The 8,773-nt window shown below is 42.2% G+C and overlaps 1 protein-coding gene across 1 annotated transcript in view; it reads right to left on the bottom strand.

Annotated features, from left to right (window-relative positions):
• Positions 1-8,273: 8,273 nt before the first annotated feature.
• LOC311117804 (phosphorylase b kinase regulatory subunit alpha, skeletal muscle isoform-like) overlaps positions 8,274-8,773 on the bottom strand; it is a gene marked incomplete at its 5' end in the record, with an annotated part of 18,946 nt that continues 18,446 nt past the window's right edge. Inside the window, one exon of the mRNA XM_084192714.1 lies at positions 8,274-8,773. This exon is cut by the window's right edge and continues 2,182 nt beyond it.

Raw genomic sequence — 8,773 nt, 5'->3', positions numbered from 1 at the left:
GTTGTGAAGAAGGCGTCAGGGCGCCCAAGAAAGTCCAGCAAGCGCCAGGACCGTCTCCTAAAAGTTGATTCAGCTGCGGGATCGGGGCACCACCAGTGCAGAGCTTGCTCAGGAATGGCAGCAGGCAGGTGTGAGTGCATCTGCACGCACAGTGAGGCGAAGACTTTTGGAGGATGGCCTGGTGTCAAGAAGGGCAGCAAAGAAGCCACTTCTCTTCAGGAAAAACATCAGGGACAGACTGATATTCTGCAAAAGGTACAGGGATTGGACTGCTGAGGACTGGGGTAAAGTCATTTTTTCTGATGAATCCCCTTTCCGATTGTTTGGGGCATCCGGAAAACACCTTGTCCGGAGAAGACAATGTGAGCGCTACCATCAGTCCTGTGTCATGCCAACAGTAAAGCATCATGCAACCATTCATGTGTGGGGTTGCTTCTCAGCCAAGGGAGTGGGCTCACTCACAATTTTGCCTAAGAACACAGCCATTAATAAAGAATGGTACCAACACATCCTCCGAGAGCAACTTCTCCCAACCATCCAAGAACAGTTTGGTGACGAACAATGCCTTTTTCAGCATGATGGAGCACCTTGCCATAAGGCAAAAGTGATAACTAAGTGGCTCGGGGAACAAAACATCGACATTTTGGGTCCATGGCCAGGAAATTCCCCAGACCTTAATCCCATTGAGAACTTGTGGTCGATCCTCAAGAGGCGGGTGGACAAACAAAAACCCACAAATTCGGACAAACTCCAAGCATTGATTATGCAAGAATGGGCTGCCATCAGTCAGGATGTGGCCCAGAAGTTAATTGACAGCATGCCAGGGCGGATTGCAGAGGTGTTGAAAAAGAAGGGTCAACACTGCAAATATTGACTCTTTGCATAAACTTCATGTAATTGTCAATAAAAGCCTTTGACACTTATGGAATGCTTGTAATTATACTTCAGTATACCATAGTAACATTTGACAAAAATATCTCATAACAGTGAAGCAGCGAACTTTGTGAAGACCAATACTTGTCATTCTCAAAACATTTGACCACGACTGTAGAGCCTAACTGGCATACATAAGCAGCGCGTGAGTTTCAAGTTTGGGGAAGATCATTTTCACCATAACAATGCACTCTTATAATAAAAGCATTACTTGCATTTGCGGTCACTTTTGATAATGGTGTTTACCGCTAATGGAACATTCCTGCTTATAGCCTACTGCCATGTGAGCATTGCTGCGCTTATAATGTGAAGAAATAGCCTAATAGTTTATCAACATTTTAAGCTAAACGTTCTGATCTGTTGCATCAGCCACTTTGTGTAAAACAGGTTTTTTGATGCTAGAGATTGTATTAATTTGGGATCTATCGCATCCCACAACTGTCCCAGACTGTTTGGAATGTCTATTTGTCGCACAGAATAGAATAGGTCAACTTTTGTACTATGGGGGATAGTAGATTGACATAGGCCAGTGTGTTTGCTGTTCGTTAGGCCTACTCATCATGTTGGCTGACAAAATAAACGTGGACAGTTCTTCCAATATCTCCATCCGAACACATCAATAACGGTTGCTGATTAATGACATGGGGCCCAAAATTATTTTTCATAGTAAATTAGACTTTTTTTTTTTATAGTCTAATCTAAATCTGAAGGAGAGAGTCACTGCTGTGGTCTGATAATTAGAGAACTAGTGTAGACCATACACATTTTAATAAAGGTAGAGTCAGCGAAATGAAATCGCCACAAGCAGCACCGCATATATTGTAGTGAGATGAAAGACTTCGCTCTCACACAGTCACAAACAACGTGGTAGCCATGTGGGTGTCTCGTGTGTGTGTTCAGGTGAGAAGAGTTAGACAAATTATTTAATCAATTAGCTTCAGCTGGCTGGTGTGCGACCGTAGAAAAATTGGTTTGACTTTGGATAGCCTATCTCTGAAACTAGTTAGGGACTGTCATTAAATTACACAATGTAAATGAGACAATATTTTCATGTTACCCACCTTTTTAGTTTTTGTAATTAAATGTTTTCAATATTTGTATATGCATTTCTACAATGCATAGTTGGTTTGAGGTTAAGTCATTGAAACATATTGTCCCATGTACATTGTGTCATTTACCGATGGTCCCTACCTAGTCCCATAGGGATATCCAAAGTGAACCCAAATGTACCACTCAGAATTGACGATTACTTCTGTGCTACCAGCTGTGGGCAGGATTTGAAACAAACCCAACTTTCATTTACGTTGTGTTGTGAATGAGCCTGGTCAATATGACCTGAGGACTCCTCTCCCAACAGGACTCTGGTAACAAAAAAACAAGGAAGAAGAAGTAGAAGAAGTCATGTTCCTCTGCCGGAGGGTGGATGTTCATCTTATATTGCGACACCCTCCCCCCCACCCCCCATCCCCCACCCCCCACGTTGTACTCAAGCCCTGGGTTAGAGCTGTTGGACCTGCCTGATGGCAGGTGAGCCATGAAGCCGATGACACCACGGATTGTCGTCACATACAAAGGAAACAATGTGTTACCTAACATTTGGTAAACATCATGTGTAAAGGAGACAATGTCACGTGTAATGGGGAGGCTGTAGTTAAGGAGGCTTGGGCAAAAATTTATAAATACCAATGATAGGGAAAGGGAGGAGATTGATGTATTAGAAGCTTGAAGATTTTGGGGCAAGGTAAGCACAGAACTTAATCAAAATCAAATGTTATTTGTCTCATACGCCGAATACAACAGGTGTAGACCTTACAGTGAAATGCTTACTGACAAGCCCTTAACCAACAATGCAGTTTTAAGAAAAATAAGTGTTAACAAATTACTAAAGAGCAGCAGTAAAATAACAGTGGCAAGGCTATATACAGGGGATACTGGTACAGAGTCAATGTGCGGGGGAACCGGTTAGTCGAGGTAAATTAGGTAATATGTACACATAGGTAGAGTTAAAGTGACTCCTGTTAGAAGCTACTGCATTGTAATTGCCATACAGTACCAGTCAAAAGTTTGGACACGCCTACTCATTCAAGGGTTTTTCATGAATCTTACTATTTTCTACATTGTAGAATAATAGTGAAGACATAAAAACTATGAAATAACACATATGGAATCATGTAGTAACCAAAAAAGTGTTAAACAAATCAAACTATATGTTATATTTCAGATTCTTCAAATAGCCACCCTTTGCCTTGATGACAGCTTTGCACACTCTTGGCATTCTCTCAACCAGCTCCACCTGGAATGCTTTTCCAACAGTCTTGAAGGAGTTCTCATATATGCTGAGCACTTGTTGGCTGCTTTTCCTTCACTCTGCGGTCCGACTCATCCCAAATCATCTCAATTAGGTTGAGGTCGGGTGATTGTGGAGGCCAGGTCATCTGATGCAGCACTCCATCACTCTCCTTCTTGGTCAAATAGCCCTTACACAGCCTGGAGGTGTGTTGGGTCATTGTCCTGTTGAAAAACAAATGATAGTCCCACTAAGCCCAAACCAGATGGGATGACGTATCGCTGCAGGATGCTGTGGTAGCCATGCTGGTTAAGTGTGCCTTGAATTCTAAATAAATCACAGACAGTGTCACCAGCAAAGCACCCCCACACCATAACACCTCCTCCTCCATGCTTTACGGTGGGAACTACACATGCAGAGATCATCTGTTCACCCACAGCGTCTCACAAAGACACCGCGGTTGGAACCAAACATCTCCAATTTGGACACCAGACCAAAGGACAAATGTCCACTGGTCTAATGTCCATTGTTCGTGTTTCTTGGCCCAAGCAATTCTCTTCTTGTTATTGGTGTCCTTTAGTAGTGGTTTCTTTGCAGCAATTTAACCATGAAGGCCTGATTCACACAGTCTCCTCTGAACAGTTGATGTTGAGATGTGTCTGTTACTTGAACTCTGTGAAGCATTTATTTGGGCTGCAATTTCTGAGGCTGGTAACTCTAATGAACTTATCCTCTGCAGCAGAGGTAACTCTGGGTCTTCCATTCCTGTGGCGGTCCTCACGAGAGCCAGTTTCATCATAGCGCTTGATGGTTTTTGCGACTGCACTTGAAGAAACGTTCAAAGTTCTTGAAATGTTCCGTATTGACTGACCTTCATGTCTTAAAGTAATGATGGACTGTCGTTTCTCTTTGCTTATTTGAGCTGTTCTTGCCATAATATAATAATAAAATAATAATAATATGCCATTTAGCAGACACTTTTATCCAAAGCGACTTACAGTCATGTGTGCATACATTTTTACGTATGGGTGGTCCCGGGGATCGAACCCACTACCCTGGCGTTACAAGCGCCATGCTCTACCAATTGAGCTACAGAGAACCACATGAACCATATGAACTTGGTCTTCTACCAAATAGGGCTATCTTCTGTATATCATATTGTGGGCTCGAAAGCAGGAAACCAAAAGGAGGAGCTCGAGGATAACGGAGCACTGGGAGTCTAGCCTGTACAGATGAAGTGCTGAACCCCGTGTTTTCAGTTAAGAATTCATTTAGCTGAAACCCTATACCCGGGATTTAGCGAATGTGACTCATCCGTGGAGGTTGCTGTCCGGTCAATTAGAAAGGGAGGACCAGCAGGAATGTCTGAGACTATGCTGCGTTTATAATAAATAGCTTAACCCCATGGCGGAACTGTACCCTGCGTGAACAATGGGAAACCAGTAAGAGCTGCACCACGTACTAAAATAGTACAGAGCGGACTATATATACAGTTGAAGTCGGAAGTTTACATACACCTTCGCCAAATACATTTAAACTCAGTTTTTCACAATTCATGACATTTAATCCTGGTAAAAAATTCCCTGTCTTAGGTCAGTTAGGATCACCACTTTATTTTAAGAATGTGAAATATCAGAATAATAGTAGAGAGAATGATTTATTTCAGCTTTTATTTATTTCATCACATTCCCAGTGGGTCAGAAGTTTACATACACTCAATTAGTATTTGGTAGCATTGCCTTTAAATTGTTTAACTTGGGTCAAATGTTTCGGGTAGCCTTGCACAAGCTTCCCACAATAAGGTGGGTGAATTTTGGCCCATTCCTCCTGACAGAGCTGGTGTAACTGAGTCAGGTTTGTAGGCCTCCTAGCTCGCACATGCTTTTTCAGTTCTGCCCAAACATTTTCTATAGGATTGAGGTCAGGGCTTTGTGATGGCCACTCCAATACCTTGACTTTGTTGTCCTTAAGCCATTTTGCCACAACTTTGGAAGTATGCTTGGGGTCATTGTCCATTTGGAAGACCCATTAGCGACCAAGCTTTAACTTCCTGACTGATGTCTTGAGATGTTGCTTCAATATATCCACATAATTTTCCTTCCTCATGATGCCATCTATTTTGTAAAGTGAACCAGTCCCTCCTGCAGCAAAGCAACCCACAGCATGATGCTGCAACCCCCGTGCTTCACGGTTGGGATGGTGGTGTTCTTCGGCTTGCAAGCACCCCCTTTTTCCTCCAAACATAACGATGGTCATTATGGCCAAACAGTTCTATTTTTGTTTCATCAGACCAGAGGACATTTCTCCAAAAAGTACGATCTTTGCCCCCATTTTCAGTTGCAAACCGTAATCTGGCTTTTTTATGGCGGTTTTGGAGCAGTGGCTCCTTCCTTGCTGAGCGGCCTTTCAGGTTATGTCGATTATAGGACTCGTTTTACTGTGGATATAGATACTTTTGTATGATTATGTAAGATGTGATTAGACAATCCTGTTTTATGATTGAGATATACAGTCATGGCCAAAATTGTTGGCACCCCTGAAATTTTTCCAGAAAATGAAGTATTTCTCACAGAAAAGTATTGAAATTACACATGTTTTGCTATGCACATGTTTATTTCCTTTGTGTGTATTGGAATAACACAAAAAAAAACAGGAAAAAAGCAAATTTGACATAATTTCACACAAAACTAAAAAAATGGGCCGGACAAAGTTATTGGCACCCTTTCAAAATTGTGGATAAATAAGTTTGTTCCAAGCATGTGATGCTCCTTTAAACTCACCTGGGGCAAGTAACAGGTGTGGGCAATCTAAAAATCACACCTGAAAGCAGATAAAAAGGAGAGAAGTTGACTCAGTCTTTGCATTGTGTTTCTGTGTGTGCCACACTAAGCATGGAGAACAGAAAGAGGAAAAGAGAACTGTCTGAGGACTTGAGAACCAAAATTGTGGAAAAATATCAACAATCTCAAGGTTACAAGTCCATCTCCAGAGATCTAGATGTTCCTTTGTCCACAGTGCGCAACATGATCAAGAAGTTTGCAACCCATGGCACTGTAGCTAATCTCCCTGGACGTGGACGGAAGAGAAAAATTGATGAAAGGTTGCAACGCAGGATAGTCCGGATGGTGGATAAGCAGCCCCAAACAAGTTCCAAAGAAATTCAAGCTGTCCTGCAGGCTCAGGGTGCATCAGTGTCAGCGCGAACTATACGTCGAAATTTGAATGAAATGAAACGCTATGGCAGGAGACCCAGGAGGACCCCACTGCTGACACAGAGACATAAAAAAGCAAGACTACAGTTTGCCAAAATGTACATGAGTAAGCCAAATTCCTTCTGGGAGAACGTCTTATGGACAGATGAGACCAAGATAGAGCTTTTTGGTAAAGCACATCGTTCTACTGTTTACCGAAAATGTAATGAAGCCTTCAAAGAAAAGAACACAGTACCTACAGTCAAATATGGTGGAGGTTCAAAGATGTTTTGGGGTTGTTTTGCTGCCTCTGGCACTGGGTGCCTTGACTGTGTGCAAGGCATCATGAAATCTGAGGATTACCAAAGGATTTTGGGTCGCAATGTAGGGCCCAGTGTCAGAAAGCTGGGTTTGCGTCCGAGATCATGGGTCTTCCAGCAGGACAATGACCCCAAACATACTTCAAAAAGCACCCAGAAATGGATGGCAACAAAGCGCTGGAGAGTTCTGAAGTGGCCAGCAATGAGTCCAGATCTTAATCCCATTGAACACCTGTGGAGAGATCTTAAAATTGCTGTTGGGAAAAGGCACCCATCCAATATGAGAGACCTGGAGCAGTTTGCAAAAGAAGAGTGGTCCAAAATTCCGGGTGAGAGGTGTAAGAAGCTTATTGATGGTTATAGGAAGCGACTGATTTCAGTTATTTTTTCCAAAGGGTGTGCAACTAAATATTAAGTTAAGGGTGCCAATCATTTTGTCCGGCCCATTTTTTGAGTTTTGTGTGAAATTATGTCAAATTTGCTTTTTTCCTGTTTTTTTTGTGTTATTCCAATACACACAAAGGAAATAAACATGTGCATAGCAAAACATGTGTAATTTCAATACTTTTCTGTGAGAAATACTTCATTTTCTGGAAAAATTTCAGGGGTGCCAACAATTTTGGCCATGACTGTATATATATATATAAAAACGTTTGTGAGCCTTAGCCCAAACATCTTTTAGAAGTGAGTTTAGGAAGTAGAAAACCACATCTCTAATGCTTCATCAGACCTGCTGTGTCCAGTGAGAGTACGCCTACTTTAGCCTCCACTAGCTAACAATCAGTCAAAGTGAATGGGGCTTGTGTGCATGTTTTTCTTTAAAATGGCCAAAACACCTGTAAATGACATCAAACCAAATATGAAGTTGATTTGACATTTTGGTCACATACCCGATTCCCTTCTATTGGTTGTTAGCTAGCATATGTTTGTAGTGGCCGTTTAGTGAAAACCGAACCATGGATTACAGTTTCCTTCAGTTTGACACCCCTGCACTACAGAATGAGCAGTGATGCAGTGGTAAAAAAAAAAAAACAGGTGGGTAATGCTGTAAGTGGTGAATCAAGTAATGGGTCCCTGTATTTTCAATGCATTTTTCTGTGAAATATGGGTAAACGCTCATGCTATTTACCCTCCACTACACCACTGATAATCAGACATTACATTTTACATTTTAGTCATTTAGCAGACACTCTTATCCAGAGCGACTTACAGTTAGTGAATACATATTTTTTTATACTGGCCCCCCGTGGGAATTGAACCCACAACCCTGGCGTTGCAAACGCCATGCTCTATCAACTGAGCTACATCCCTGCCGGCCATTCCCTCCCCCTACCCTGGACGACGCTGGGCCAATTGTGCGCCGCCCATGAGTCTCCCGGTCGCGGCCGGCTGCGACAGAGCCTGGATTCGAACCAGGATCTCTAGTGGCACAGCTAGCACTGCGATGCAGTGCCTTAGACCACTGCGCCACTCAGGAGTACAACGGTTACTGGTTTACATACATCAGTAACTGTGACTATGAACAAATTACACTGCAATGGCTCCTCACAAAAACCTTTAATATTCCACCTAGATTATTTATTTCATTGTCAAATACAGTGATCCTTCCATACAGATACAGTAAAACCTTTCAGTAGTCAATGACATTGAGGTTACCACCATCTACTGTGAACATGTATATTTAATTTTTTACAAACTATTAAACTCGCCAAGGTGCCAATCACTTGTCCCCTTTTTTTTTTTTTGTGGAGGATTTTATTCCAATCCAAATTGCACTTTTTAAATGCGAGTAAAAACAGACCTTTGAGTTTGTTGCACCCCTAAAATGGCACCCCATTCCCGAGCTATATAGTGTAATGTATATACACAGTGTACAAAATATTAATAAAACACCTTCCTAATATTGACTTGCCCCCCCCCCAAATTCGTCGAGGTATGGACTCTACAAGGTGTCGATTGAGTTGTACAGGGACACTGGCCCATGTTGACCCCAATGCTTCCCACAGTTCACCCTCTGAATGGCACACATACTCAATCCATAC

Source organism: Coregonus lavaretus (assembly GCF_964263955.1).
Source record: "Coregonus lavaretus genome assembly, contig: HAP1_SCAFFOLD_3041, whole genome shotgun sequence".
NCBI lineage: Eukaryota > Metazoa > Chordata > Actinopteri > Salmoniformes > Salmonidae > Coregonus > Coregonus lavaretus.
This window is presented reverse-complemented; position numbering and strand designations above follow the sequence as displayed.